Source organism: Halichoerus grypus, chromosome 4 (genome assembly GCF_964656455.1).
Source record: "Halichoerus grypus chromosome 4, mHalGry1.hap1.1, whole genome shotgun sequence".
NCBI classification, from domain to species: domain Eukaryota; kingdom Metazoa; phylum Chordata; class Mammalia; order Carnivora; family Phocidae; genus Halichoerus; species Halichoerus grypus.
In genome coordinates this window covers 47910588-47933449 of record NC_135715.1, presented here as the reverse complement: position 1 = coordinate 47933449, position 22862 = coordinate 47910588, and the positions used below count along the sequence as shown (strand labels likewise).

At 33.9% G+C, this 22862-nt stretch overlaps 1 non-coding gene across 1 annotated transcript; it reads left to right on the top strand.

Annotated features, from left to right (window-relative positions):
* The first annotated feature begins 12051 nt into the window (after positions 1-12051).
* Positions 12052-12155, top strand: LOC118537377 (U6 spliceosomal RNA). The gene has a single exon (XR_004918105.1). It is a non-coding gene; the product is annotated as a U6 spliceosomal RNA (small nuclear RNA).
* Positions 12156-22862: the final 10707 nt, after the last annotated feature.

The window sequence follows — 22862 nt, the reverse complement described above, 5'->3', positions numbered from 1 at the left end:
GGGTGCCTGGGTGGCTCAGTTGGTTAAGCGACTGCCTTCGGCTCAGGTCATGATCCTGGAGTCCCGGGATCGAGTCCCGCATCGGGCTCCCTGCTCAGCAGGGAGTCTGCTTCTCCCTCTGATCCTCCCCCCTCTCATGCTCTCTCTCTCTGTCTCATTCTCTCTCTCAAATAAATAAATAAAATCTTAAAAAAAAAAATTTAAACAATAAGGAGAACTCCTCCTACTCATAATAGCAAAGTATTTCATTTTCTATTCAGTTGAGCATATCTTGAATATAGAGATTAAATTTTAAAGTGTGACTAATGCACTAGAGCCCCAATTCTGCCTGTGTCTTAGACACACTTATCATCAATGTGCTTAAGATTGTTCATATCTAAATATAGCTTTAAATGTATTATTTGCAGAAACATTTATTTTCATTTAATAGAAAATATTTAAATATAATAATTAGTGACCCTTTTCTGGTTATTGCTCTTAGAAATCATTCCTTCTGGGCACTGTTGCATGAAATTTTTACATGATATGCAGTTAATAGGACTCTTTTTAACAGGGAAAAACAAATCATTCTTCTGTTCCTTTTCACATGCAAGAGACAAAGACAAACTTAGGGGAAATTTGTTGTTGTTGTTGTTGTCTACATGCTTTTTCTCCAGTTCTGAGAAATGTCCCTTAACTTTTAGTGTTCAGTGTCACACCTTCTCTGGAACTTGCTAAGCCTGGCAGCCTTGGCAGGAATCCTTGACAGCTTGTCAAGCCCAAGGCAAATTCATGTAATCTTTCCTCCCAGTAATTAATAATTAATTATTGCTCATTAATCATTAATGAATGGTAGTTAGGAATAATCTAGTCTTTAAAATGAGAGAAAAAAAACACAAAGACATTGTTATTTCAAAAGGAGCTTTTTAGTTCAGGACTTTAACAAGTCAAACTAATCCTGGGGCTAGTTGTGAAAATCAGTGAGATAAAAAGCATATAAGCATGCACAAAACCAGTCACGGGTGGTCCCAGCACCTCTCAACTCCTTCTCTTCAGATCAACTCTAAACTGCTCCTGCGGTCCAAATCACATGACACAACTATCTTCCAACATACCAAAAAACAAAAACAAAAACAAAAAAAAAAAACACACAAAAAACAAAAAAACCCACACCACAACAGCAGTTTTGTTTCCCAGAATGGCAGGTTTTCTTTTAAGACGTGGCTTTCTAGAACACTGACATGTGATTGCTATTATCTACCCTGTCAGATTTTTTTTTTTTTTTTCCTTTTCTGAACAGTAGAAAGAGTTCTTGGGTAAAATAAAGGCTGATGGAATCATTTTAATAGATGTGAATCATTAGATGTTATTTGTATTCAGCTTTGTTCTTCAGGTATTCACAGTGTCACCAGTTGTAATGACAATGTGTTGAGTACTTACTTGATGTAAAAGCTGAAACACCTTTTTCTTGACATTTGTTGAAATGGTGAAAAAAAAAAAAAGAAAAAAATGTCCTTTAAAACTATTGAAACTAATGATAGTCCCCAGTGCTGGGGGTGATAATGCTCCTTCCGCTCGTGTATAAATCATTTCAGAATTTCTCAGTACAGGAGGACAATAATCCCCTTACAGTGCTTCTGTGCAAATAACAGAAAAGGTAACTAAGCCCATTATACATATATGAATATGGGTTAAAGCCTGCAAATACAAATATTCATAGCTGTCTTTATCTTTTCTGGCTAACATATACAATATTATATTGCAAGGCATAATTCTGTACAGCAGTGTACTGAATCAAAGGATTAAAATTTTCAGGCTCCCCTTCATCTGTCCCTGTATTGCCTACCTCTCAATCTTAGCCCATTAGGTATTGCATTGCAGTGTTGATTCGTCCAGCTTTGTCAAACTTCTTCCCCTGCTACCCCCTGCCCCATGTGCTGTACCTTTTATTCTCATGATTTACTCATTTCTGTAACTGGAAGCCTCTATCTCTTACTCCATTACACCCATTTTGCCCATCTTCCTGCCCTCTTGCAACCATAGCTGTTCTGTGTTTATAGGTCTGATTCTGCTTTTGTTTTGTTTTTTAAATTCCATATATAAATGAAATCATGTATTTGTCTTTTCCCATCTGACTTTTTCACTTAGCATGATACTTTCTAGGACCATTCATGCTGTCACAAATGGCAAGATCTCATCCTTTCTGTGGCTGAGAAATATTCTATAGTGTGTGTATGTATATGTACATACACACACATATGTACATACACACATACACATCCCAGTCTTCTTTATCCCTTCATCTAGCAGTGTATGCTTAAGGCTGCTTCCATATCTTGGCTATTATAAATACATATATCTTTTTGAATTAGTCCAAACTTCTTTTTGTTAATCCCATCTTCAGAACCCCCTCTACCCTGCAATTCTCCAAATTCTTATATCTTTTTAAAATATGGGTCAAAAATTTTTTTGCTGTGATATTAAACATAGAGACTTGTTTTTATGGCTTTAATGTATAATAAATAAATGTAAAAGAAATATAAAAATATTATTTTATCCTATACGACACGTTCCCCTTACCTTTCCTTAATAAGGTCATTTTATTTAATGTGTATATTTGTTTTTACTTTGGGCAAACTCTGTGTTACTATAGAGATAAATAATAGATTTTAGAGGTCAGTAGGTTGTTGTTGGTTTTTCTACTGTGATCCCAGAACACCATGTATTACTGAAAGAAAACCATACAGTCTTTCTAAACATTATGTCACTTTGTAGGATAACAATAACTCTTAGCAAGACATGAATGATGAAATAGCATAGTGTATATTAAAACACTTTGTAGACTGAGAAACACAGCAGATCATTGTCACTGTATAGTTTATCACATATTACCATCAATTATCATTTTGACACTGATCTTCTAAATTTCCAGAAAGTTAGAGAAATCAAATTAAACATAGTATCTATAAAGTTCAAATAAAAAAATAAAGGACATAAATAAGACACTGACTCACTTAAAAATTTAAAAATTGCGTATTTTCATCAAAGGTAGCAGAAGCATATTAGCAGCATTTTAAGTCCTAATTGTACTTTTTATTACTATTGAAGCTAAATACGTTTTGCAAATGTTTATTAGCTGTAAGTTTACTTGGTTAATTTGGTATTTGATTGGATTAAACATGACACATTTATAACATAGGCTAGTATGTGGTTATTCTGATCTTATTGGGAGATTATATATTTTGCTTGGGTAGATAACAATTTTATGATTAAAAGTAGGCTAGGAAACAATGTTTCTAATATAAATATGATGTAAATTTTATCTATATTTTCAAACATTAGAAATTAAGTCAGGAAGTGCCTGGCTGGCTCAGTCAGAAGAGTATGCTACTCTTGATCTCAGCGTTGTGAGTTTGAGTCTCCTGTTGGATGTAGAGATTACTTAACAATAAGATCTTTAAAAAATAGGTCAGGATGGTAAAAATAAAAGTAATTTCATGTCTTAATTTTGCATCTGTACTTTTTTGCATAACGCATATAGTCACAAAAACAAGTTAGAAATAAGATTTTGATTTATGTAAAAAATATTTTCAATGAGCACACATATAAAAGTGCATGGAAGCATTTAAAGCAAACTATCAGTAGAAATTATGCCTGTTTATTGGTAGTTCTGATGATCTAATATAACCTTTATTGACAACTTAGTATCTGATCTTTTATGTTTTTATTAAGACTTTTTTTGCAGCAGTTTTTGGTTCAATGCTTGGTATTTTAAAATTAGAAAAATTAAGGATGTCTCAAATAGTTTGAGTTAAGAGGTGTAAATAACTAGAAGGGATAAATATCTGTAAATTCACTTGTTAAAAATTGAAAGCTTTGGAATGAGACTGATAATTGGAGATGTAAGCAGAGTTCTGGCCTATTTATATTTGCATGTTCAATTGATATATACATTTATCAGTAAGCCATGTAAATAGCAATCAAGTCACTGAAGAAAGAATAATTAAAGAAGACTTTGTAAATGAAGTCATTTAAGGAAACAGTTCTGATTGTATTATTCATTCTAAAATGTAGTCTTTTCAGAAACGAATTGATCTAATATTTGCATCTTCTAACATGCCTACTTGAGTGGTTTGCATCTAGAAGGTGCTCAGTTACACAGTAATTGGTTGTTCTTTTATGATTTGCTTTTTCTTAATTCTCACATACTCTACCAGACTCTGCCACATGAATTTAATTAAAATAAAAGGTTTTTCAAATTTGTTTCTGATGTCATTGCATTTGATCCTTACATAATCTTTGTGAGCTAGACAGGACAGGAACTACTAGCTGTACCTTTTCTAAATGAGAAAACATAAAGGTTATGTGATTGAAGTATAAATGCTTAACTCCTATCACTCATAAGAAATTAGAAGTTATTACAAGTTTACACTTTTTCCCATCAACATGCATTGGCTTGTGTATATTGTGCAGAGATTTACATTGCATTATTCACTCAATATTAAAAGTATAGGGATCATATTATAAAATAAATTGAGTACTGTAACACTGAATCTTATATAACTATTTGAACTGAAAGGTTAATTGTTAATAGAAACAAAACACACTGATCACTTTGTATGATAAAGTATTATACTAACACCACATAAAATCTTAATGGAAATTGAACTGAGGGATTGAAATGGGCATTAAAATTATATAATAAAAATACTTTACTTTTTTATTCATGTTTCTATACACATCGATCATAATTATAAACCTACTTAAGAAAATGATCTATTGAAAGAGTTCATGAGTAATACTGCTGTGAGAATCAAAAACTATTACATGATCAAAGATTAGAAAATATAAGATCGATTTCTCTCTTAATAGATCAGTCACTCTTTAGAAGCTGGTGAATATGTTTAAGCACAAAGAAAATAAAAATATAAAATATTTCAGTTTTATATCCTCTATTTACAACTTTGTTGTACAAAGTAAGGTGTTTTTATTTTTTTATTTTTTTTTTTTTTTATTTTAAAAGATTTTATTTATTTATTTGACAGAGAGAGACACAGCGAGAGAGGGAACACAAGCAGGGGGAGTGGGAGAGGGAGAAGCAGGCTTCCCGCCGAACAGGGAGCCCGATGCGGGGCTTGATCCCAGGACCCTGGGATCATGACCTGAGCCGAAGGCAGACGGTTAACGACTGAGCCACCCAGGCGCCCCTGTTTTTATTTTTTTTAATTGAAGATAAAATCAAGAATAGAAAGCTTTAAAACAAATTGCAGTTTGAAAGCACTTTTTTTTGCCATCTGAATGTATTTCATGAGCCCACAGGTACCAGGGTTAAGCTGAACTGGCATGTCTACTCTTTTGAAAATTGTTTTAGTTTAGTTATTGGATCAATGGAAAAAATAGTAAAACAAGCTATGTCTGACATGTAGTACAAACAAAAAAATAATTGCAAAATAGGACAGAAAAGTTAAATGATACTTGAAATTTCCCTGTGTATTAAGAGTTCAATTACTTCACTCATTTTATTATATACACTACATTTTTCTTAAATTTAGATAAGCAAACAAAATTGTCTTAATTATATTGGACAAGACACAAAATTCTGTTACTATTTCAATTTCATCTTTTTTATAGGATATTGTTTTGTGTAAAATTATTAAAATAGGAGATAAAATTTTTTATTTCTATTTTCACTGGAGAATTCTTTAAAAAATGAGTAGGGGTGGGGAGGCCTGTGCTGTACTGTGTCCCCAGGGTGCAGGCAGGAGCTTAGAAACCCAGGCTTTTCGGATTTGCGCACTAGTTGGGTGTGGGTGGATACCCTAAGGCAGGGCTGGCTGGAGTCCCCCCCAGCTGCCAATATTGGAAAAGTGCCCTCTTCCCCTGTATGTAACCACATGCAAGGCATTGCTCTTACTTCACTGCCTGACTAATCCTAACCCTGTATGAGAGTGGTGGTTGCGGCCAGAGGTGCTCCATCTGAGGAGGAGCACGTGTTTGCACAGGACATTACACAAGATGGCACCACAAGGGCACTGAGCCCATAACCATTTCCTAAGAGCCTGTCACAATACTCACTACACCCAAGTTTTCTTCCTAGACGTGAAAAGTAATGGTTCAGGATCACTCAAGCAAAATGAGATCACCTGTCCTCCCATTCTTTGACACTTAAAAATTCAGACAGACACAAGGGGCAAGAGAGAAATCAGGCTGTGTACTTCCACAGATGGCCTCCCTTTTCTCTGGTGTGCAGACTCTCGAGGGTCAAAGTGAGCAGCTACCCCCAAGTTCACCTGTACCTGCTGCAAAAAAGCTTCAGACTGCTGGGCTTGCTGGTGTCAACTTAGCCTGAAAAGAGGAAGAAATTCAATATGGCTTCTCCTGAATGGAAATACTGCCCCACTCCAAGGAATTTTCTTTTTTTTCTTGTTCTGAATTTTTTTCTTTGGATGGACACAAAAAATGAGTGAATCAATATGCCCTTAAAGGGAACATTGAATTTTTTAAAAAAAGTTTTCTGTTGTAACTTACAAGCTATAATAATTACAATAATTTTACTTTTAAACTTTTTTTTTTTACTTTTTAACTTCTAAATTTGAAATAATTATAGACTCATAAGAAGTTGCAAAAATAGTACAGAGAGGTACTATGTATAGCCTTTACCAACCTTTCACCAAAGGTAGTATCTTACCTAATTATAGTAGAATACCCAAACCAGAAAACTGATATTGGCACAATACAATTAACTGAGGCATAGGCATTACCAAGATTTAGAAAGTTTTTACATATACTCATTCGTGTGTATGTAGGGTGTATAAAACTAAAATATTCATTTGATTACATTTCATGGAACTATATTTTTTAAATAATAACCTGTTAAGAATCATTATCCTAAACTACAATTTGAAATAAAAAATTTCAAAGAAAGATTCTAAGGAGGAAGATAATTGTTAAAAATACCTTTTTGTGGGGCACCTGGGAGGCTTAGTCAAGCATCTGCTATTTGGTTCAGGTCCTGATCCCAGGTTCCTGGGATCAAGCCCCATGTGAAGCTCTCTGCTCAGCTGGGAGTCTGCTTTTCCCCCTCCTCTGCCCCTCCACACTGCTCATGTTCTATCACTCTCTCTCTCTCCAATAAATAAAATCTTAAAAAAAAAAAAACAAAACCTTTTTGTTTATTTGGTGTGATAGGATTTATAATTATTGTTTAGCCTACAAACAATTATCTTTAGTAGGATAACTACTCTATTAAAAAGTAAAGCACTATTTTTTGTTGCCATAAACATTATGGTTGCTGATTAAAATTGAAGCAATCCAGGAACAATGAAGGAGGAGAACAAAAATATGCAGAATTTTTAACATCTTAATATATTTTGTCACCGTTTGACAGATCTGTTGGCCAGAGAGTGACTATCAAATCTTAGATTTTATTTAAGAATACTTTGTTAGAAGAAAGTATTAAAGTTTGCTTTATGAATCTGTGGTAGTTTAAAAATTTCTGGACATAAAAAAATTTTAAAGTGGATAGTTGAATAGAGAATGAGCATGAACTACCTGAGATTTTAGATTATTCTAAAATAAGGATTCAATTAACCAAAGTATCTTTTTGAATAAAAGATTTATACTTTTTCTTAACTATGATATTTATTTTGTTTTTGGAGAAGGTAACAGTGATGGTAAATATCTTAGTGTCTATCATTTATTTATATACCTGAGAATATCCCTGGAGTCAAGTCTATTTCAAACACCATGCAAGATTTTTTTTTTGCTATTTCTGTAAGTAAAGATATATTTCTTTTCACTTACAGGTTTATGTTGATATATCTTCAGTCTTTCTGATCATTTAAAACAAATTTCACTTTAATCTTTTCAGAAGAGCTCATTATTCCCTGACATCTAGAATCTTTAGAAGATTCAACTGTCTTCATAAAAGTTTGTCTGTAGCTTTTATATTGTGGATAAATATAAAATCGTTGGCTTAACCTTTCCTTTCTTTGAATGTCTTTTAAAAGTTACACTATTATCTTCTGGCATGAAAGGATCTGTCAAAAATTATGACAATGATTTGATTTTCTCTTCTGTCAAGTATTTGACTATCTCTATCAGGTATTTGACTTGATATTTTTGCCTGGAGGCCAAACAAAATTTACTTTCTCTTTAATATTGACTAATTTTACCATCATGTCTCATTGTTGGCTTTCTGGGTCAATTTTCTCCAATAACAGGATACTCTTTCAATACGTATTTTCCAGGAATCTTTTATTTCAGGAATGATTTTTTTTCTAAGATTTATTTATTTGAGAGAGAGAGAGAAAGAGCATGCGTGTATGAGCGTGGGGCCAGGGGGGTGGGGAAGGGGGAGAAGGAGAGAGAAAAGCTCAAGCAGACTCCTCACTGAGTGTGGAGCCTGACATGGAGCTCAGTCTCCCAACCCTGCGATCATGACCTGAGATGAAATCAAGAGTCAGACACTTAACCAACTGAGCCACCCAGGTGCCTCAGGAATGATTTTTTGATTCCTATTTGTACTTGTTATCTTCAGTTGCATTATTTTTTCCTTAAATATTCTTACTACAAACATACATACTGTTCTTTTAAATTTTGTGTATGTATGATTTTCTTTGAAAGTATTTTCTCCTGGTGCATTTCTTTTTGAAATAGGTAAGCATAATGGGAGCAGCAATGAAAGAGGTTGGGGAAAATGAGAACCAAACTATGGGAAACATACATAAATTAGAAGACGTTTCTATATGCTTGTAAGGTAATAGAAAAGTTGTCAAACAAAGAGAAGTTGAAGAGAGAGAGAGAGAAAATTATTCAAGTCATTTCTGGTACTGATGGCAGGAGATAGGCATTAGAATTCAGGAATAGGGGCTTCTTGTCTTCAAAGGAGGAGCCAGCACATCTGAGACTAAGGAGATGATGATAGTAAGAATGTGTACAGAAATATGTTGAAAGGATAACTGTTGATAATATGTTGATAAGTACTTGGAAATACACTTGATGGCCAGAAGATATGGTCATCCAATGGCATGGTAATGAAGAGGGCTGGATGGATAGCATGAGGAGAATGGGAAAGATTTTGAATAACTAATAAGTAAATTGGGAGAGCAGATAGATGAAGGAAAAGTGCAATGGTTTTCAAGTGGAAGTAAGGACTTTGTTGCAGTTCCAGACAATTAATTTGGCCTAGAACTGGCATGCATGACCAAGGAGTTAGACCAGGTATCAGTCAAAGGCTTAGGTGTAGTACAGAGAAAATATAGCACAGGCCTGATACATGTATGGGATGAAATATATGGTCATGATAGGATATAATAAGTAACTTCATCTTAAATTTATTTTAAAATGCCTTTTTTTTTTTTTTTTTGCATAGGTGCCATTATTCTTAGTTTATTTTAAAAGTATGCTCATATTATCTATTTAATCTGGGTTTATTTTTCAGCAGATTATTATATTGGAAAATGACTTAAATAGATACATATTAATACTATATTTTATTTCCTGAAGAAGAAAGGAAATAAATTGTCTAAGTCATTATTCATATGTCTTTTTATAGCTCTGTAGGCTAATTATCAAATGAATCTATCAAAATGACTTCATCACATCCTCAATTTTCAACTATAAAAGTATTCTTTTACAGGTTAGACATAAATACAGGTTCTATTATGTAGTTATAATCCCACTGTATTTATCTGTAGACCTATAAATATCATACTTGGTGGAATTAGCACAATGACACTTCCTTAATAAGTGTAGAAATGCTTGATGATGGTAATTTCTCATTTAATCTATAATTAACCAATAAATATGACAGACCATTTTATTTGAGTGCCAATAATTAGTGATTTTATATTTATATGATTTAGCAAATGAGACGGATTCTCTTACTGCTAGTGATAATTCCATTCTACAAATTGGGCATATCCAGAAGTTTATAGCTCTTTCAGAGTCACTAAATCCTACAGTTTATCACTTTAAGCAATAATCTGGACACAAGAATGGGAGAATCTATTGGGAAAGGTGAGCTCATTTTCAAGAGAAATCTACGACTTTTGGTTAGTAACCCAGAAAAAGGATGAACTTACTTGGTTTCCCTTTTCACCTATGTCCTTCAGCTTCATTCTATCGGAAAAGGGAAATCTGCACTCACTGTAAGATTGATGATTCTCTATATATGACAGCACTATTTTTCATTTCAGCTCATTTTCTAGGCAGAGTCTAAGAAATATGAGTGGTCTTGACTTTTAAAATAAATATGTCCTCTATGTAGCACAGGTTTTTTGCTACATTCCAAATCTTTGCCAACCTAAACAGATTTTATTAAGCCAGGAGATAATAATGCCCAGTTGTTCGGCTACAAATAGTGAAGGGAAGGATTCAAAGCTACCAGATGTTACATCTCACTAGGTTACATGCAGTTGTTTCTTGTGAATAGTTTACCATATGTGTCTATAACATAGCTCAGTTTTAGAATAATTCTATTTGAATTTCTATTTTGCAACATCTCTTTGACCTTACCATCTTTAAACTTTGATTTCTTCACTTAGAGTGAGAATATTAACTATATCCACTATAATGGCTTGTGTTGAGTTTTAATTCTATGCCTCATCCATAGTTACAACTCAGAAAATGTTACCAGTAAATATTATTATATATGTCAGTCAATAGATTACATCTTTAATATCTATTGTCAGTTCTACATCATAAACTTCTGTAGTCTACATCATATGGAGTATGAAATGGTTAAAAAAACCACAACTTCTCACATCAGTTCATTAAGTCAGAGGGATGTATCATTGCATATATCACTCAGTACAAGTATTGTCCAGAGCAAGAAATTTAGTGTAGAAATTGCAGTTCCCTGAAATGTAGGAGGAGTGGGGAAGTGCACCTCTGGAAATGAGGTGGGGCGGATGGGGGATAGCCAGAGAATTGGAGTAAAGGTCCCGGTAGCTGCCTGAAGCGTCAGCAGTGACAGACAAGTTGGAACTTGTAAGGAAGTGTGAGAAATCTTGCATATCTGGAAGCTGAAATACAAACATGAGAGGGGAGCTTGTAAAGATCTAGAACCTTTAAGAAAGCTTTAAGAGGCCACTTTAAAAAACTGCTTCTCTGTGAAAACCATTGCTTCTAAGGGGACTGTCACTCTTATAGCTCCAAGTAGCAGGGTTTGTGCTGTTGTTGGTCAGCTCTAAAATAAGAGCAAACAGGGGCGCCTGGGTGGCTCAGTCATTAAGCATCTGCCTTCGGCTCAGCTCAGGATCCCAGGCTCCTGGGGTCGAGCCCCACATCAGGCTCCCTGCTCGGTGGGAAGCCTGCTTCTCCCTCTCCCACTCCCCACTGCTTGTGTTCCCTCTCTCGCTGTGTCTGTCAGATAGATAGATAGATAGATAGATAGATAGATAGATAGATAGATAGAATCTTTAAAAAGATACAATAAATAAAATAAAATAAGAGGAAACACATTATAGTTGCCCTTGTTTATCATCATTCCTGTATACCACAATGTACCAACCACTTTCCTTTCTTGACCAAGTCTCACCTGGAACAATGGAGGGGGCATATCATGAGAAAGAATTTTACCAGCCTTGGTTGGGAGTAGTGGCGTCAAACAGACGACTTGCCATCTAACATGTTTTATTAAGAGGAGGACCATGATGATTAGGGGGAAAAGAGGAGGGGGGAGTTACCCTCTTCTAAAGTAATGTAAGTTACACATCCTTTTCCAAAATCTATATAAAATACCTTAAAAGTGTGCTTTTGGTAAAGCCATAGGTAGAATGATTTTTTTTTTTTTTAAAGACTGGTCTTCCTAGGATATTGGCAGAGACAAAGCTGTCTTATGAGTAAAATTGATGAAAATTCTTTTGTATTTGACTTTCAATAATTACATAAGCAGAAACTGAATTATATGGGTCTTGGTTAAATACTACATACGTACGTATTTTCTCTCATCTTAAACTTTTAATTAGAAACGAGATTTTGTATGAATTATTACAGCCCATAGTATGGGATAGGAATGGCGCAGAGACAGAACAAGACTAGTTGTAATTTTAACAATATAACCACCATGTGCTTCCTTCAGCAGCACATAAACTAAAATTGTAATGATACAGAGATTAGCATGGCCCCTATACAAGGAGGACATGCAAATCTGTGAAGCATTCCATATTTAAAAACAAACAACAACCAAAAAAACCAATATAACCACCCCTAAATGAAAAAAGACACTATTCTACTGTCAGAAGATTTATTCAAAAAGTAAAAGTTGCAATTATTCATAGAACCGTGTGTTATTTTAGTTCTTACATATATGTATATATTAGTATAAAATATTATGCATATAGATTTCCTTCTAGAATATTGCTTAACTTATACTCAGATTTTTTTTTTCCTTACCCACTGAGCAAACTCATACTATGCCTGTCTGAGCCACCATCATTTCTTTCCAGAGTTCTTGAAATATCCTCTTAACCTTCCATCTTGCATTTACTTTTGCCTTCCCACTACATGCCAATTTTCAGCACATTGGCCAAAGCAATCTTAGTAACCTAAGTCACATCATATTACTCCTCAGTCAAACTCAGGCCATGTGCTCTGTTTCACTCAGAGTAAAAGACAAACTATGTACAGTGACCTATTTTGCCCTCTTCTATCCAACCAATTATTTCTTAGATGTAGTTTTCCAGTAACCTCCCAGGGAGCACGAAATTGGCCTTTTTGCATTTTTCTTAAATATTGCAGGCATGCATGTTCATATTTCAGGGCCTCTTGAATGAAACCTTCAGTTTCTTGTACTAAGAAATTTATCTCAGATATTCACAACCTGTTCACCCATCTGTTCAGGTCTTTACTCAAATATCACCTCTTTCTCATGTGATCTAATCTGGACACCCTAACAAAAATGACTACGGCCCTTCAACCACTGAGGGGGAAAAAAAAAAACAACAAAAAACAAACAAACAAAAAAACCACACAAAATATCCCATTTGCTCATGACTACCTGTCACTTCCCTGACTGATCTGTCTTCTTATATTTCACCATGTAACATGCTATATCCTTTTTTGTGTGGATGCTTATTTTGCAGAGCCTTGCTCTAAACTACAAACTTTCTTAATTCATGGGCTTTCCCTTCTTTTGGTCCTTGTTGAATCCCCAATAATTAGAAGAGCATAGGCAACACAGCTCACTGAGTATTTGTTGAATGAGAAAATGAATATCAATAAAAATGTAAAATATTTGGAAATTTTGGTAATATTTAATATCTTAATAAATATATCAGATACCTGCACAATAAAGTCTTTAAGTATAAATTTGAACTGTCATCAAATCATGAACATGAAAAAGCCAATAAAATTATGCAATGTTGATTTCTACACCATCATATTAATATTGAAATTCAGTGCTTTTCAGAAAAAATAGCTGCCTACACAAGGTTTCTCAACACAAATCTGAAGTCAGTCAGGTTGTGATAATCACATATTACTTCTGAAACTTACAGGGATAGCCATTTCTTTCACATGAACATTTACATAAAAATATTGTGTTTGTCTTAGTAAAATGTTCAAATATGTTTCTGCTAACTACCTTATACCAAGCCAAATGTGGATAAGCCTTCAAGTCAAAAGTAAAATGAAAGAATTGAGAAGGAAAAGCTTTCTGACAGAAACAAGTGTTATCAGTGCTAAACTCAGTGGAAATATTCTATTTTAAGCATTGAGTTTTGATGTATAAATTATATGAAAATTGTAATAACTTTGGCTGCTAAAGAATAGGTAGTAGATAAATCCTTTGGATTACCTAAAAACTAAACTATGAAATTTCAAGAAGATAAAATGTACTTGAATTTGTTTATTCTGTTATGAAAGATGTTACTACACGAGCAAAACTTATTCGCTATTTCATGTCTATTTTATAGATAAAAATCCTATAGGCCAAGGAAAGCATATTTTAACTCTAAGTCACAAACTATAGCATAAAATTTAACTGAAAATGTTTATTAGAGGAATGATATCTACCTCTTTTGTAAAAAAAAATTACATTTTAAATTGTAATATAAGGTATGAGTTCCTTTTAATGTGATTAAGATGCCTGGGCACCTTCAAAGATGAATGGATATTCATTTATGAAGAAAATAAATCATCCTAAATATTTATATCTAATAGAATAATTAAAGATTGCTTTCCTATTAGTTTTTCAGATTTTCAAAAGTATTGAGAAAAAAATAACAAAGAAAATTATGTTTTTTGGAAAGTTACAGTTATACATTTTTGAACAAAAATTACATGCAGTATAAGCATTGTTAATTTTATACTTTGACGTAAAAAACTGCATGTGACACTAAAATTATATTTAAAGTTTCTTTTTTTTTTCTATTAATGCATTCTACATTCCTACAGGAGCTGTTGCAGATAAGAGATTGCTTGTTTGTGTATTAAAAAAAATTGTATCAAAATCAAGTTCCCATTTACCTCTGTCCCCACATACAGCCTCCCCCGCAAATCAACATCCAATGCCAGAGTAGTACAAATGTTTATAGTAGGGGAGTTTGTGCATCTGTGTGTATGTGGTGGGGGGGTAGTATATGGGAACTCTCTGTACTTTCTTTGTTGTTTTATTTTTTTCAAGTTTTAATTTAAATTCCAGTTAGTTAACATACAGTGTAATATTAGTTTCAGGAGTAGAATTTAGAGATTCATCATTTACATATAACACTCAGTGCTCATCACAAGTGCCCTCCTTAATACCCATCACCCATCTAGCCTATCCCCCGCCCACCTCCTCTCCAGCAACCCTCAGTTTGTTCTCTATTGTTCAGAGTCTGTTTTATGGTTTGCCCCTCTCTCTTTCCCCCTATATTTATGTTTTGTTTCATAAGTTCCACATATGAGTAAAATCATATGGTATTCGTCTTTCTCTGACTTATTTCACTTACCGTAACACTCTCTAGCTTCATCCATGTTGTTGCAAATGGCAAGATTTCATTCTTTTTGGTGGTTGAGTGATATTCCATTATATATATATATTCCATCCATTCCATTCCATTATATGTATATTCCATCCATATACCTCTATTAATGTTGATAGAATAACAAAAATACCGCTCGTACTGCCTTTAAATATGGCCTTCATTAACACTGTAAATTTATTCTGTGAGTTCTTGAACTTGACTTTGCAAAATTGTATCTAGATGAATGATTTCATTTCCTTCTAATGCTTGGATGACTTGGAGTCATTTGGCACTTGTCAAGCTACATTATGACATGTTATCAGCCACGTATTAGACAGAAAACTAATTATATATATATTAATGGATTATTTTATATCACACCACCTCTTCATCAGTTGATGGCTATTTGGACTCTTTCATAGTTTGGCTATTGTTGATAATGCTGCTATAAACATTAGGGTGCACGTACCCCTTCGAATCAGTATTTTTGTATCCTTGGGTAAAACTAGTAGTGCAATTCCTGGATCAGAAAGTAGTTCTATTTTTAACTTTTTGAGGAACCTCCATGCTGTTTTCCGGAGTGGCTGCAGTGGTTTGCATTCCCACCAGCAGTGTAAGAGGTTTCCCCTTTCCCCGCATCCTCACCAACATCTGTTGTTTCCTGTGTTGTTAATTTTAGCCATTCTGACTGGTGTGAGGTTATATCTCATTGTAGTTTTGATTTGTATTTTCCTGATCTTTGACATTGGCAGTAGCAAGTTCTTACTAGACACATCTCCAGAGGCAAGGGAAACAAACAAACAAAAATGAACAACTGGGACTCCTCAAGATAAAAAAGCTTATGCACAGCAAAATAAATAAATAAATAAATAAAATAAATAAATAAAACTAAAATGCAACCTTTGGAATGGGAGAAGATATTTGCAAATGACATATCTGATAAAGGGTTAGCATCCAAAATCTATAAAGAACTTATCAAATTCAACACCCCAAAAAACAAATAATCCAGTTAAGAAATGGGCAGAAGACACAAATAGACATTTTTTTCAAAGAAGACATATAGATGGCTAAAAGACACGTGACAAAATGCTCTCTGTACTTTCTGCTCAATTTTTCTATGATACTAAAGCTTCTCTAAAAAATACTACTTAAATGAGGAAAAATCAATGGTTAGTAATAACAATAATGGCAGAAAATGAAGGATATAAGTATATGACAAAAGCTGAAATATTGTGTTTATACAAGAAGGTTCTTTTTCCCCCTCTTGTTAAATACTTGTTCCAACTTAACATAGCTGATCTCTATTAATGTTGATAGAATAACAAAAAATACCACTAGTATTGCCTTTATACATGGCCTTCATTAACACTGTAAATTTATTCTGTGAATTCTTGAACTTGACTTTGCAAAATTGTATCTAGATGAATGATTTCATTTCTTTCTAATGCTTGGATGACTTGGAGAGTCATTTGGCACTTGACAAGCTACATTATGACATGTTATCAGCCACATATTAGACAGAAAACTAATTATTTCAAAGAATAACTACACAGAAAAATATATAAAGAGTTATATTTGGGGGCTGGTGGCAGAGGAAAAACAAATACTTGTCAAATAGAGAAAGTCTAAGTTTAAAAAAATTTAAGTTTAAAAACCCTCTCATCAATTGTTCTCTTTATACAATGTAGTTATAAAGAAAGTAAATGGAATTCAAGAAATGTACCCAGATTTTGAACTTGTGTTAATATAATGACATTTGTTGTCAACACCTATATCTTGGCATTAATAAGTTAAAAAAAAGGTAACAAGAATAATCATATATTCAGTGATTTTTAATTGAAACAATGATTTGGAATTTTTATATATAATTTCGTTTCAGTTTATCTTTTATTTTCCTCTATTATAAATTGGTTTCTCTAAAATGAAGTAAGAATATGGCATTTCCTAATTTTATACTTAGAACATGATGGTGTATTGTACTTATTATGCTAGTGCCATGAAAATTTTCCTTTCACTTTAACATTGAATCACAATATAATTTATTTGATTAATTTGTTGTTTGATGACTCTAGTTGTTTACCATATGTTTTACAAAATGAAAATATCCAACACATTATGTTGGATTTAATTCTTCTTTGCTATTAGGATCATGATTTTAATATGCTGTTGTATATGCAAATTTCTAAAAATCTTATAAAATAATAAAGTTACGAAGTGGAAATTCATACTAAATGGACTCTATTTTTTCTTCATTATGTAATACAAAGAAGGCAGAAAGAAAAACATTTTAATGTGGCTACCAAAGATTTACTCAAGATTATAAGTTTCAGAGTTTTTCTCCCTGGGACCACTAAATCCTCACATCAATTTGCTTCACCTTTCTCTGCTTAATTGTGAACTTCTTCAAGGGCATACTTCATTCATCATTGTATTCCCAGTTTTTAGCCCAGTTTCTGATACAGTAACTGTTGTATTAAATACTAAGTAAAGTTGAATGACTCTTGGTTTCTTTGGAATATAGTTTTTATTTCAATGATAAATGTCTATAACTGAAGGTGGGTCAGAATATGTATGTTTTTTTGTTGTTGTTGTTAAAGATTTTTTTTTATTATTATTATTTGACAGAGAGAGAGACAGCTAGAGAGGGAACACAAGCAGGGGGAGTGGGAGAGGAAGAAGCAGGCTTCCTGCCAAGCAGGGAGCCCGATGTGGGGCTCGATCCCAGGGCCCTGGGATCATGACCTGAGCTGAAGGCAGACGCTTAACGACTGAGCCCCCCAGGCGCCCCTGGAACATGTATGTTTAGAAATTCTAAACAGAATGGAAAAAGGATTGGAGGTGAGAAATCATCAAATTGAAAATTTATATTCGTTTACTCTATATTTATATAGAAAAATGTAACAATATCTTTTAGAATGCTTTAAAACCGCAGACTTAAAAGATTGGGGTGGTTCATTATACACACACACACACACACACACACACATATACATACATATATATGAGCATTGTATATATATATATACACACACAGACATACATATATATGAGCATTACACACACACACACACACACACACACACACACAGTGTTTCCAAATGATCCTGGCATACCCTCTAAGTCAGGAAATGAAGAGGTAAGCCCTGGCACTGTGGAGGCCAACTATTCTGTCCTTGGGAATCCTGAGGGACTTGGACAAATTGAAAGCAAAGCTCCTGGCTGGGTTTGCCAACACTGTTGCTGAACAAACTTGGATAAACTCATTGCAAGAGAAGCCAATAACTGAAGAGAGGAGAATTTGGAAAAGAGAAAGGGAGAAATTTATTTTGGGTGCCAGGAGTTAGGGGAGATGGCAGGCTCAAGCCTTAACAACTGACCTCTCTGCCCATAGGATAGACACCAACGGTTTTATAGAGAGAGGTTGGTGGGGGTGGGAGGGTGGGTATATGCAAAAAGACAGGCAGAGAATGGGTGGTAATGGGCAGAGGTCAGCATGTGCTCAGTCCATGATCAGGAAGGGAATGTGTAGCCAAAGATTTTCAGCATTTTCTATATTATTTAGCTATTATTTGGCAAAACTCTATGCTTCCAAAGGCTTGGAAATATAAACTACTGATATTCCATACCTGCCACACTATCATGAAGCTCCTCTATGGGGTCCCTGATATTCAACTGTCATCACAAATCCACAGACCACTATAATAGAGTAGGAGTGGTTCCTCCTAGCTTTTTGGGACTTGGTTAATTGGCGCTTCTTTAGATAGCCTCTCTAGGATTTCTTATAGTAAAGTTCACCCTGCATACACATACTGTGACTAATACCATTACTCCTACTAATTAGCAGGTATGTATGGATTCAGAATACCCAGTAATAACTTCCATGTTGATATGAATCAATAATTTATTTAATGACGTAATTTAGGATGACTTCTGATGAAGGAATTCGGGATACTCTCTGTGAAATTTGTCATCACTGATATTTCTCAATATATTGGGATACTGAGCATTTAAATAAAAGTGCAAAATAGATAACATTCAGTATAACAGTTTCAAGCATAAAAGGCATCTCGGTATTTTGAAATCTGGGTCTAAAACTAGCAATAAATAATTTTAAAAAGTTTATGTAAATCTTTGTATTCTGTGTTATTCATGGGAATGGAAAAACTAACTTTGCAATATATCATGTGGAAAATAAACAAAATAACCCTAGATAGTTAAAGTTACATAGGTATATGTAGAGATTATTAGTTGACAATGAACATATTAGAGAAGAGCATGATGTGATTTCTAAATGATTTTTTAGCTACATAAGATAATTTACTTGGTCAAATTAAGGGAAATGACTCTTCTAATATAGACTGATAATCAATAGAACATTGCTATATAACCTGTGTTAGATGAGAGAAAACGAAGCTAATGTGGCTAAAACAAATTAAATGTAATATAATTTCAAGAAGCATCCCCATCATCATAATAATTGGGGGGTTATCATATAGAATGACAAGATTTGTTCTAAGCTGCTATCTAAAACTGATTATCTGGGGCACCTGGGTGGCTCAGATGGTTAAGCGTCTGCCTTCGGCTCAGGTCATGATCCCAGGGTCCTGGGATTGAGTCCCGCATTGGGCTCCCTGCTCCTTGGGAGGCTGCTTCTCCTTCTGCCTCTCTCTTTCTCTCTCTGTCTCTCATGAATAAATAAAATAAAATCTTTTAAAAAAATAAAATAAATAAAACTGATTATCCAATTCTATAACTGATCATTTTCGTTGGGATTGAGTTTAGGAATGCAAAAATAGGGAGCTTGGCTCTGGGTAGATATGGCATTCCTAGAATCAATTAATTTGGCTGATCAAATTGTCTAAAATCTTGTTTTTTTTTTAAGATTTAATCTTAATATATTATCATGAGACTTTTTAAATCTACGGTGAATTGCTATTTAAAAAAAGCAATATGAAACAAAGTATACATATTTTGTTATAAATTATAACATTTTTTACTACCTGATAGTGTATATTTGCTTACTTGTATATTGTCTGTCTCATACTCATGAAATCAGGGAATTTGCATGTCTTATTCATTGCTCAGAAAGCTGCACAGCAGTTATTCATTAAATATTAGCGGCATTAATGAATAAATGAATATACAAGGTCAAATGGTAAAGCATTTAGAGAAGATAATCATAGAAGGAACTCTCTTTTTGTGTGCTTCCTCCTTTATAAACAATTGAACATGCTCTGAGACCTCACCTGGTTTTGCCCCAGTTATTAAATCAAGGGCTAAGACTATAGTTCATGATAGCTTAATTTCCCACTGTTAGGTTACTGACCAACTTCCACCAAGAGATAAAAATAGAATTTTCATCCCAGTGGAAGCGATGAGGTCAAAATCAGAAAAATTAGTTCAGCTCTATGTTCTTAGTTGAGAGGATTGGTTTGAAATTAGTAAAGTGCATAGGTAAAACAAGGAGGAGAATGGTGAGTACTTTAGGATCTTACCAAAATCAGAGAAGACTAACGTAGTTGGGCTAAGACTACTTTTGTCTCTTTATAGTAGTCAGGATGCTAGGATAGGGAAAGTTATTAATGGACATATGTCCTGATACTTTATTCTGCCTAGAATATTATTAATAAAATATTAATAATTATTTAAGCTGGTGGGGATTTATTTTTATTTTTGTTTTCCCTTCTAAACAATTCTTCCTCCAACGTATTCTGGGAGACTTAAGTATGTTTCAGATACACTTGGAGCAACTGTTTTTAACAGAAGAGATGTTAGAAGGAACTTTATTACATTCCTTGGCAGGCAAGTAGTAAGCCTTGGTAACAGCCAGTAACAATACTTTTATCCAATTTGAGGCAGGTTAAAAGGACAGGACCCTCTCTGCTCTCTAACAACATTAAGAGTAAGCAAGTGATCGGGCAATATATATTCTATTGGCCACAATATATGTAAAGTATGTTCTTGGGGAAATACACATGTAGCTTGCTATTACTTACTGGTCACAGTATTTCAATTTTATCTTTTCTTCTTAAAACACTTTTAGTAGGAGGTTCATATTGAGAAATATTAGCAAAGTATGTCCAAGAAGAGGAGGTAAGGACCAGAACAGGCAATAGAAAGAAAACACAGAGGGATGTGAAAAGGTTGAAACTAAAATCTGAATATAGAATAACAGTGCCTCCTATGGGTCCAGAGAATGAATCAGAAAAAAAATAGGTCATTTAAAAGTGGAATGCCAGACTCATAATTGACTCATTGCTGATTGCTATTTTATTTTTATTTTTCTCCTTATTAATTATTCTAGATCCTTATCTATTTTATTAAATCCTCTATCAAATTAACTCCAACCTCTGTAAATAAACTAGACCTCTAATTTACTAAGTAGAAGCCATTAAGTAAGAATTCCCTGATTTTTCTTTCTCTCCACACCCTAATTAACAAGTAAAATAACATTCTGATGTCCTCTACTTCTAGTCACAGAAGTGATGGGTTGGACAAAATCAGAATTGGTCAGTGAACTGGATGTCATTCCTTACTGACATCTTCTGGACAAACATTACAGATGATACGAAATATTTCTTCTATCCTACAAAACCTTCACCTACACTGGCTCTAGTTATTTAGACTGTAAACACACTAAAAAACTCTCAGTATTCTAAAATATATTTGTAATAGCGATTTGGTTTTATTTTTGTCATTCTTTTTTCTCTTTCCTTTTGTTTTCTGTTTATCTTTGGTTTTTTTTTTTTTAGATTTTTTATTTATTTACTTGAGAGAGAGATAGAGTGAGAGTAAAAGAGAGAGTGCAAGCGATGGGAGAAGGACAAGCTCTGTGCTGAGCACAGAGACTGATGTGGGGCTCAATCCCAGGATCCTGAGATCATGACCTGAGCCGAAACCAAGAGCTGGATGTTTTTTTTTTTTTTTTTTTAAAGATTTTATTTATTTGACAGAGAGAAAGACAGCCAGAGAGGGAACACAAGCAGGGGGAGTGGGAGAGGGAGAAGCAGGCTTCCCGCTGAGCAGGGAGCCCGATGCGGGGCTCGATCCCAGGACCCCGGGACCATGACCTGAGCCAAAGGCAGATGCTTAACAACTGAGCTACCCAGGCGCCCCCAAGAGCTGGATGTTTAACCAACTGAACCACCCAGGCGCCCCTGTTTATCTTTGATTTTACCCTAATTTTTAAATCATACTTTTATTAATTCAAAGGTAGCAAATCCAAAAATAGAGAAATATGTTATTTTAAAAGTAAGAGTTTCTTAAAATTCTATTAACAATAATTTCAGTTAATAGTTTGGTATATATTTCCAGTCTCTTTCTCTGCATATTCAAACATGAAATACATATTTGTTGCAGTATATTCTAGCACTTAATATATCCTGGGCATTTTTCCTATATCAGTAAAAGTAGATATAACTGACTTTTTCTGCCATTATTCCTTCAATATATTTGATATTTAAAATAATTTTAAGGTACCACAATACTACATAAATAAGCTATTACTAAATACAAATCCTATGGTTGTTTTCTTTGATCATATCTATCCAGCAGATATAGCCACTTTCCTAAATGTATGTCATTAATATGAGACCACATTGCTTTTATTCCCCTCCTTCTGATTTCTGCCATAGGAATAACTTTTCCTTGGTTAAAATAATGTAGAAATAATAAAGCAATTAGGAAATGGGAAGGTGAGTAAATGACATTATAATCTGATTTCTTACATTATATGTGAAATAGTGTTAATTCAAGGCAGACTGTGATAAGGATACATATTATGCTGTCTAGAGCAATGACACTTATGTACAAAGATATGTAATCATACAGCTAATAGAAGAGATAGCATGGAGTACTAAAAATTTTTGATCATCTCAACAGAAGTCTAAAAAAAGAAGGGGGCAGAGGAATTAGTTTTCTGTTTTTATCATT